Source organism: Macrotis lagotis, chromosome 1, assembly GCF_037893015.1.
Source record: "Macrotis lagotis isolate mMagLag1 chromosome 1, bilby.v1.9.chrom.fasta, whole genome shotgun sequence".
NCBI classification, from domain to species: Eukaryota; Metazoa; Chordata; class Mammalia; order Peramelemorphia; family Peramelidae; genus Macrotis; species Macrotis lagotis.
Genome location: NC_133658.1, coordinates 915,393,806 through 915,402,679, shown reverse-complemented (window position 1 = coordinate 915,402,679; position 8,874 = coordinate 915,393,806). Strand labels below are relative to the sequence as shown.

General features: G+C 36.5%; 1 protein-coding gene across 6 annotated transcripts in view; it reads left to right on the top strand.

Moving 5' to 3' along the window:
• The first annotated feature begins 3,587 nt into the window (after window positions 1–3,587).
• Window positions 3,588–8,874, top strand: part of LOC141509851 (cytosolic phospholipase A2 gamma-like) — a 29,548-nt gene continuing 24,261 nt past the window's right edge. For 5 of the 6 annotated variants that reach the window (XM_074219688.1, XM_074219690.1, XM_074219691.1 and 2 more), the window contains exon 1: window positions 3,588–8,238. The gene's annotated coding sequence lies outside the window, so the exon portion shown is untranslated. The remainder of the gene's footprint in view (window positions 8,239–8,874) is intronic. The other variant, XM_074219693.1, reaches the window with a different exon arrangement.

Sequence of the window (8,874 nt, the reverse complement as noted above, 5' to 3'; positions counted from 1 at the left end):
TCCTATAGTCAAGCTAAGGTATCTACAAATTTCAGAATATCTTCAATTTTGATTTCAAAATTCTAACTTAAATTTTCAAGGTTGGTCTGTCCTGAGATCAGGCAGAGAAGGAAATCAGGATGATATCATCAATGAGAGAAAAAGAGGAGACTTTCTCAGTATTGTGGGTATTTCAGTGATTTAAAATCTCCATCCCAATTTAATATCTAGGATGGGGCATTCAAAAAAACAGCCACCAAAGAGAAAATAAGGTTCAAAGGCCAATTTTCTCCTGTTATAAATTTCCCCAGGTCTAACAGATTTATAATGAAAAGTGCCATACCATATTTCTTCTTTTTTTTTCAAACGGAGCAATGGGATTAAGTGATTTACCCAAGGTCATACAGCTAATGAAGTATCAATTGCCTGAGGTCTGATTTGAACTCAGGTCCTCCTGACTCCAGGGTCTGTGTTCTATCCACTGTGCCATCTAGCTGCCCCTATACCGTACTTCTTAATTTTTTGTGTTTCTCCTGGTTTATAAATTTAATCTGCTCTTTGAAGTCACAAATCCTGAACCAAGAAATTACTTTTCTCCTGCCCCCTACCTTCTTATTTTTGCCAGGTTTTTTGAAAAAATAATGACTCAGTCGAAATCTAACTTCAAGACCAATTTTTTTAGTTAAGCTTCTCATTGAAACTTTTCCTTCTCTCTCTTTTAATCCAATTATAATAGAAGTCTATTTTCCCTTTTCAATGCCACATACAAATAGACAGCAAAAGCAGGCTGACACATGCCATGCCTCTCATTCATATAAAGAAACGGAGAAAAATTGGACCATTATGAGCTAACTCTCTTTTACTGATGCCAGGGCCTTTAACTTTCTCTATTCTTTCCCCTGTTTTCTGGGGAATCAGGATGTGAAAAGAATTGAGGTCCAAGTGGCCCCCATTCAGAATATCTTGGCTTAGCCAAGCAGGGACCTGCTTCTCAGTATAAGGTTAAGGATTATTTGCTTCCCTATGTAACTGCTGTGATTATCCCCCTCACCCCTTTTCCAATTTTTCTCAAAAGTAGAAGTCTTATGGCTGCTTCAGTTAACCACATTTTCCTGAACAAGTCTGATAAGAGTTTGCTCCCAACTTTTCAGTGAAATAGGAGATAGGACTTTTCTTTTTATCTCTCTCTCTAGCTCTCTATTTTTATTAATTTCTTTTTGAGCTTGTATTATATTTTTCCCAATTGTGTGTAAAAATCGTTTTCACCAATCATTTTTGTAAGATTTGGGGTTCAACATTTCCCCCCCCTCCCTCCATTCTCTCCCACCTTCCTAAGACAGCAAGCAATCTGATATAGGTTATGCATGTACAATCATGTTAAACCTATTACCATATTAGTCACATTGCAAATAAAAGATTAGAATGAAAGGGAAAAACCATGAGAAAGAAAAAACTAAAAGCAAATTTAAAAAAGTGAATGTAGGGGCAGCTAGGTGGCACAGTGGATAGAGCACGGGCTCTGGATCAGGAGGACCTAAGATCAAATCCGGTCTCAGACACTTAATAATTACCTAGCTGTGTGGCCTTGGGCAAGCCACTTAACCCCATTGCCTTGCAAAAATCTAAAAAAAAAAAAGTGAACATACTGCTTTGATCTGCAGTCAGACTCCACAATTCTTCCTCTGGATGTGGATGGCATTTTCTATCACAAGTCTTTTGGAATTGTCTTGGATCATTGTATTGCTGAGAAGACTTAAGTCTATCATAGCTGATCATTCTGATACTACTACAATGTTCTCCTGGAGGTGGGCCATTCTTTCAGGTCCACAGTACGAGGACAATTTGAACAAGTGATAGGGCTTGTTGGCTTCCTGCCATATTACCATCTCTTATCATTGGTTTCCCTTTATAAACAATCAGGAGTTCACCTCATTCCCCTTCACTAAGCATCCCATGATACCTCATATTCTAAGGTATCGGACAAGAGGGCATTCACATCTATAACTTATCCCTTCTTTATTACTTGCCAAATCCTTTAATAACCAACCACAAGGCAGACACATGGAAAATCCCACTTTTGTCAATAATTGTCTTTGGTACTGGGTCTACTCCATAGAATAGGTTTCCAACCTCAACTCTTGGTCATTTAGCCTAGGCTAGGGTGGCATATTTGGTTCTGAGATAGCTGTAAATACCCCTAACATTCATTTAATGCACAATAGATGGGGAACTCCCCAAAATGAAATTGTGAAGACCCAGACAATTCCAGTGAGGAGGAAAAAAAGGGAGTTGACTAAAGAGATCAATGTAGATGCACAGGAAACTCTTGAGTCAACTTAGAATTTGAAAAACTATATTCAGATGATGGGATCAAGGATAAAGACAGATAATTGAGGATGAATGTGAAAGTATAGAATGACCTGTAAAAAGAAGGTGAAGGTTCTGAAGGCAGTCAATAGCTGAGATACAGAAAGGACTTTTTAAGGCTAGCTTGTGGAAAAGAGGAAAATCAAGGCGGTGATTAGGTCACAGCTTGGAGTGAATAGGATGGTAACTCCCAATAGGGAGAAGGCAGCGCTATTCAACTCTTCTTTGTCACGGGGAATGATCTTTGCATCAGAGAAGCTAGAACAAAAATGGTTAACAGAAATCTCTTCCTGATGTAGTCATAGAAGAGCTCAGTTCAGTTGGTTCAGATGAACTCTGACTTCAGGACACCCTAGGAACTAGTAGATGGGATTGAACAACTCATGTTAGTAAAATCTGAAAGATCACCAATCAATAAAATCTTATTTAGCGCCTAGTAACTACTGCTGGAGACGCTGGTGCAAAAAATGAAGCAATCCCTACTCACATGGAGCTTTCATTCTAATGGGGGGAGACAAAAAACACAAATAAAAATATATGCAGTCTAAATAAGGAACAAATATGGAGTTAAATATAAGGTAGTTGGGAGGGAGGGCATTAACAACTGACTGAGATCAAAGAGCCTGGGTATGTTCTAAGTCAAAATCTTTACAATAGATAAATAATTTAAAACAAAGTCAACACTTGAGAACAGAACAAAGTTTCCAGAATCCTAGAAAGGCCAAATGGAAGGAAGGAACCAGACAGTGTGGATTCATAGACATCCTACTTCTTGGAGGAGGAGACACACAGTGGGAGAGAGTCACCATTTGCTTCTTTTTTTCTTTGTCATCTTTGGGTAGCAATACAGATTCAACTCATCCTATAGGTATCACTCAGAACATCTCCATCATCTTCTCACTTGGTTGATCATTCTGTTTGTGTTGACCCAGATTCTAATAACTCTTGCTGGCTTCTTCCACAGCCATGATGAGGACTCCTATGTCTTTCTTCTCTTCTCCTCACACATCCATTCCAGATCAATTCAAGGGCATGTCCTTAGATTCTAGAATGTTGGGTTAATTGCAAAGTCTTTTGATAGGGACCTACCCCAGGTCTCTTAAGTCACTGCTCTCTATGGGCTGAATCGAAGATGAGTTATATTAGTGTTTATTTGAAACATACTTATATATATTATATTACATGTTTATTATATATATATATATATATATATATATATATATATATATGAGTATATTATTCTCCTGATATGATGAAACCCTTTAAGGACAAGGAGTGTTTCATATTTGTCTCTAGAGCCTCCTATGGTATTTAGAATACAATAGTTACTTCATAAATGCTTTTTGATTGCTTAAATGACTAGGGACATGATAATCCCATCGTTGGACCACATCTGGTGGCATTACAGTATAAGGACATTGATAAGCTGGAGAGTGTATTGAGGAGGGAAGTCAGAAAGGGGAAGGTTCTCAAGACCATGACACATGAGGATCATGTGAAAGATTGGGACTTATTTTGCCTGGAAGACTGAAGAGTAGGAGATGTCTTAGAGTATTTGCAGAATTCACAAGGAAGAATGATTAAATCTGTTCTTCTTGTCCCCAGAAAGCAGAATTAGGAACAGTATTTGGAAGATGTGACAAGCTAAATTCAAGTTTGAGATAAAGAATAACTTCTTAATAACTAGAGATGATTAAAGGTAGACCCTGTTTTCTCAGAAAATATCATGGACTTTCTCACTTGAGGTTTTTATTTAAAGACTAGATGACCAATTGGTCAATCCAGAAACATTTATTAGACTTATACTATGTACCAGACAGTTGTGATAAGTGCTGGGCATGCAAAAAGAGACTTCCTTATAGGGGCACACAGTCTAATGGGAGAAAACAAGTTAATGACTATGTTACAACAAGATAAATAGTGGATAAACAGAAATTAACAGAGGGAAGGCATTAATATTGAGGGCTTATAAAAGGCTTCTTGTAGAATATAGGATTTTATTTGAGACTTGAAGGAAGTCAGGGCAGCCAAGATGCTGAGGTGATGAACATTCTGGGAATGGGGACGGCCAAAAAAAATTTCCAGAGGCAAGAGATGGAATGTCTTGTTCTTGAAACAGCCAGGAAGTCAATATCACTGGATCAAAGCAAATGGGGAAGGTTGTAAGGAAGGAAGACTGGAAAAGTAGAAGGTATTTGAATATCAAACAGAGGATTTTTTATTTGATTCTGGAGACAGTAAGTCCAGGCAGGGACTGGAACAACATATATAAAAATTGTAGCTATTATTTTTTCACCTCTCAAATGGAAATTGAAATTTATTTTTTCACTTCCTTTCTAGGGTCAAGGGCAATATTATGAGTACTCACTTTGGTCATTATTTTGGTATTTTTTTCATTCATTTTTTGTAACAATTGTGTATGTTGACCGTTTTGTTCTTCTTCACTCTAAATGAGTTCATAGAATTCTTCCCATGTTTTTCTGAATGCCTCAATGTCATTTTCACAATGTAATCTCATTCCATTTCTACTGTAGCATGTACCACAAGTTAAATATCTAATCTTTAATTGTGGGTCTCTATTTTTTATTTAACTTTCATTTGAGTTTATTGAGTATGGGGATAATATAACTGGCCCTTGTGTATCTGGAAAATCTAGTGGCTGAATGGAGGATAGAAGGGCAAAGTTGAGAGAATGGGGATAGGTAGACCCACCAGCACACTATTGCTTTTTAGTCCAGGTGTGAGGAATTGAGGACCTACACCAGAATGGTGGCAGTGTCACAGGAGACAAGGGAAGTATATTTGAGAGATGTCACAAAAGTGAAGATTGGATATGTAAGGTGAGAGACAATGAGAAGTTGAGGATGACTCCTAGCTTGCAAGCCTGAGGGACTGGGAGGATGGACATAAATAAAGAAGGTGGGAGAGTGGAGAGGTAGAGGGTAAAGATAATGAGTTCCACTTTGAACATGTTGAGTTTAAGTCAGCTATTCAGATGGCAATGTTCTAAAGGTAGTTGACCATGTGAGATTAGAGCTCAGCAGAGATACTAGGGCAGAAAAGGGAGATTTAGAAATATTTACTGTAGTAATTCAATCCACTGGAGCTGATGAAGTATAGAGGGAGAAGAGAAGAAAGGACAGAATCCTGAGGGATGCTTACAGTTAAAGATTGTGATCTGGAAGAGGATGCAGCAAAGGAGACCAAGAAGGAGCAGTGTGACTAGAGGAGAACCAAGAACCTAGAGTAAAGAGACTATCAAGGAAGAGAGATCAAACACTGGTGTCAAAAGTGGCAGAAACCAAGATGAGAAAATTATGAGAGAATGACCACATGTCGGGTGTTTTGTAAATAGGATTCTTGTGCAGGTAGGGGCTAGAGTAGGTGGTAGCTGAAGTCTTATCTGACTCTGAAATTCTAGGATTTGCTTGTAACATTTTGCATTTTTTATCAGTTTTTTTTTTTAGTTTTTTGCAAGGAAATGGGGTTGCCCAAGGCCACAAAGCTAGGTAATTATTAAGTGTCTGAGGCCAGATTTGAACTCAGGTACTCCTGACTCCAGGGCTGGTGCTCTATCCACTGTGCCACCTAGCTGCCCCTTATCAGCCTTTCTTTAAAAAAAATTGATTCTTTTACATCACTGTTATTTCCCAAAACATTCCACCCTTCCATTTCCCATAAATGAGCTGTAAGGAAAACCATTCAGGCAGGGACTGGAACAAAGGATGTAAAAATGGTAGCTTCTCAAGTGAAAATTGAAAATTATTTTTTTCAATTCTTTTCTAGGGTCAATGGCAATAATATGAGTACTCAGTTTGGTCATTATTTTGGCATTTTTTCCATTCTTTTTTGGTAATAATGTATATTGTCCATTTTGTTCTATTTCACTCTAAATTAGTTCATAGAAAACTTCCCATATTTTTCTGAATGCCTCACTGTCATTTTTATGACATAATCTCATTCCATTTCCACTGTAGCATGCACCACAAGTTAAATATCTAACCTTTAATTGTGGTCTCTACTTTTTATCTAACTTTTATTTATTCCACCCCATATCTTTGTATCAACTTCATGTCCAAATGTATCTTACCCTAACCCTACTCATTAAGCCATCTCTTGTAAGAATTTTTTAAGAGAAGATAAAAAGAAAGTTTGATAAAACTAAGCAATACATCAACTCAGTTTGAGAGTATGTGTGATGTTCCATACCTAGAGTTCCTCATCTCTCCAATTAAAAAGAGGGAGATGCATTTTCTCATCTCTGGGGACCAATTTAGCCATTATAACTACATAGAATTCAAGGATATTTTGGGTTTTTTTGGTTCTCATTCCTTCCATTTACATTTCAGTCATCTTGCACATTGATTTCTATATTCTAAATACTTCACTTTGCATCAATTTGAAATGTCTTCCCATGCTTCTGAATTTTTAATATTTATAGCTTATTAAAAAGAAATATCCCCTGTTTATGTTCTGCACATGTTTATCTGCTCCTCAATCAATAAACATTTATTTTGTTTCCAGTTCTTTGCTAACAAAAAAAGGGCGTTGCTATGAATATTTAGGAATATATGAGCCTTTCCCTACCTGCTTGGGGTATATTCCTAGCAGTGGGAGTTCTGGATTAGAGGCACATTTTCTATAATTCCAAATTGTTTACCAGAAGTATTGGACACCTACTCTTTAATTTTGATTATTTAAAACTTTCTGAGTTGGATTTGTTTCCATTAAATAGATTTATCTTGGATTCTCTTTTTTAAAGGTATTTATTATTTTCTTCTATTTTATCAGGGGAATGTAGCCCATTCTCTTTTAGCAATATCATTGCTAAGATTGTTTTTTTCCTGGGGCAGCTAGGTGGCATAATAGATAGAGCACCGGTCCTGGAGTCAGGAGGACCTGAGTCCAATTTTTTTTTTTTTTTTAGATTTTTCAAGGCAATTGGGTTAAGTGGCTTGCCCAAGGCCACACAGCTAGGTAATTATTAAGTGGCTGAGGTCGGATTTGAACCCAGGTACTCCTGACTCCACTGAGTTCAAATTTGACCTCAGACACTTAATAATTGCCTAGCTGTGTGACTTTGGGCAAATTACTTAATCCCATTGCCTTAAATAAATAAAAATTTTTAAAAAAGATTGTTTTTCCTTTAGTCATTTTCTCAGAAATGTATATATACTTTCTTATTATTTTTAAAATCATTTCTATCAGTATAATTGTTCTAATCAAAGTTTCTCCATCTATTATCAATACTTTTATTAGTTACTCTACATTGAAATTCCCCTTTATCTATTTTATTTATTTAATTATTATTTTATCTAATCATTATCTATTTATCTAATTATCATCTATTTTGTTTATTCTTTTGCTATTTGGGATCTTCCTCATCTTTCCTCCTTGATTTTCTTCTCTTTCTCTGAAAGACACTCCTGAGATCTTGAATTAGTAGGATAGTTCTAAGGTAGTAGTGGAGAAGGAGTTATCAGTATCCCAGAACCATTTATTTCTTCCTACTCCAGAGGATGAAAGGTAAGGAAAGTAAACAAGGTTAAAATAAAGGACCAAGAAGGATATTTACTTTGTTACCCTTTTACAGGATATGAGTAATTTCTCCAGTCAAGCATGATACAAATAGAGGAGTCAGTCATTGGATTAAAGGTAGGTCCTTTAAAAAGCAAGACACTTTGTTTAGGGAGTCAGTCGATACAAGGGATATCACTGAGGAATATCAACCCCGAGAGCACAGCAGAGAGTTAGAGAAGAAATCAGTCTTTGAGAAGGAATTGTTTTTTATCCCTTCAGGGGGAGGGAGAGTGGCTATTCCTTCTTGCAGTGAAGCCAACCTTCCATAAGAAGACACTGCATCCAAAGAGGGAACAAACCCAGGCATTTAAGGTATGATATCACTGGAGCATGATGGCTAATTTTGTTAGGAGAAATATCCCATCTAGGGAAACAATATGATAACACCACAAGAAAAGAAAAAGGATATTGGGGACCAGTAATGCTGGGGATGCTAGCAGTTTTATTCATGTGTATTGACTACCTATACTCTTCTCTATTAGTATCACTTTATTTATGAATCCACTCTTTCCATTATTTTGCATATATTTTTGAGAGAGTTTGCCCCAGGTTCATGAGGGAATCTTTTGTAGCTCCTTTCCCTTTAATGTTGTCTCAGCAATTGTCTTTGCTTTGAGTTAATTTTGTCTATAAGCTAACCATAAAAGTCACTTGTCCCTCCTATGACATTATATTTAGTTTTTTTTCAGATCCTGTTATTTTTGGTTTTAAATATATTTCTTTTATCTTTTAGAATATTGTATTTAGAATATTATATTCCAGTGCTTTCCCTTCGTTTAGTAGCTGTAGTGGAGTCTGATAGGAATCTGACTGTGATTCCTTTGTTCCTGAACTATTTTCTGATTGCTTGCAGTATTTTTTTTTCTTTGACCTGGAAGCTTTTTTTTTTTGCAATTTGATGATTCCAGAGATGAATAGTAGGTTTGAATTATATATGTTATATATATA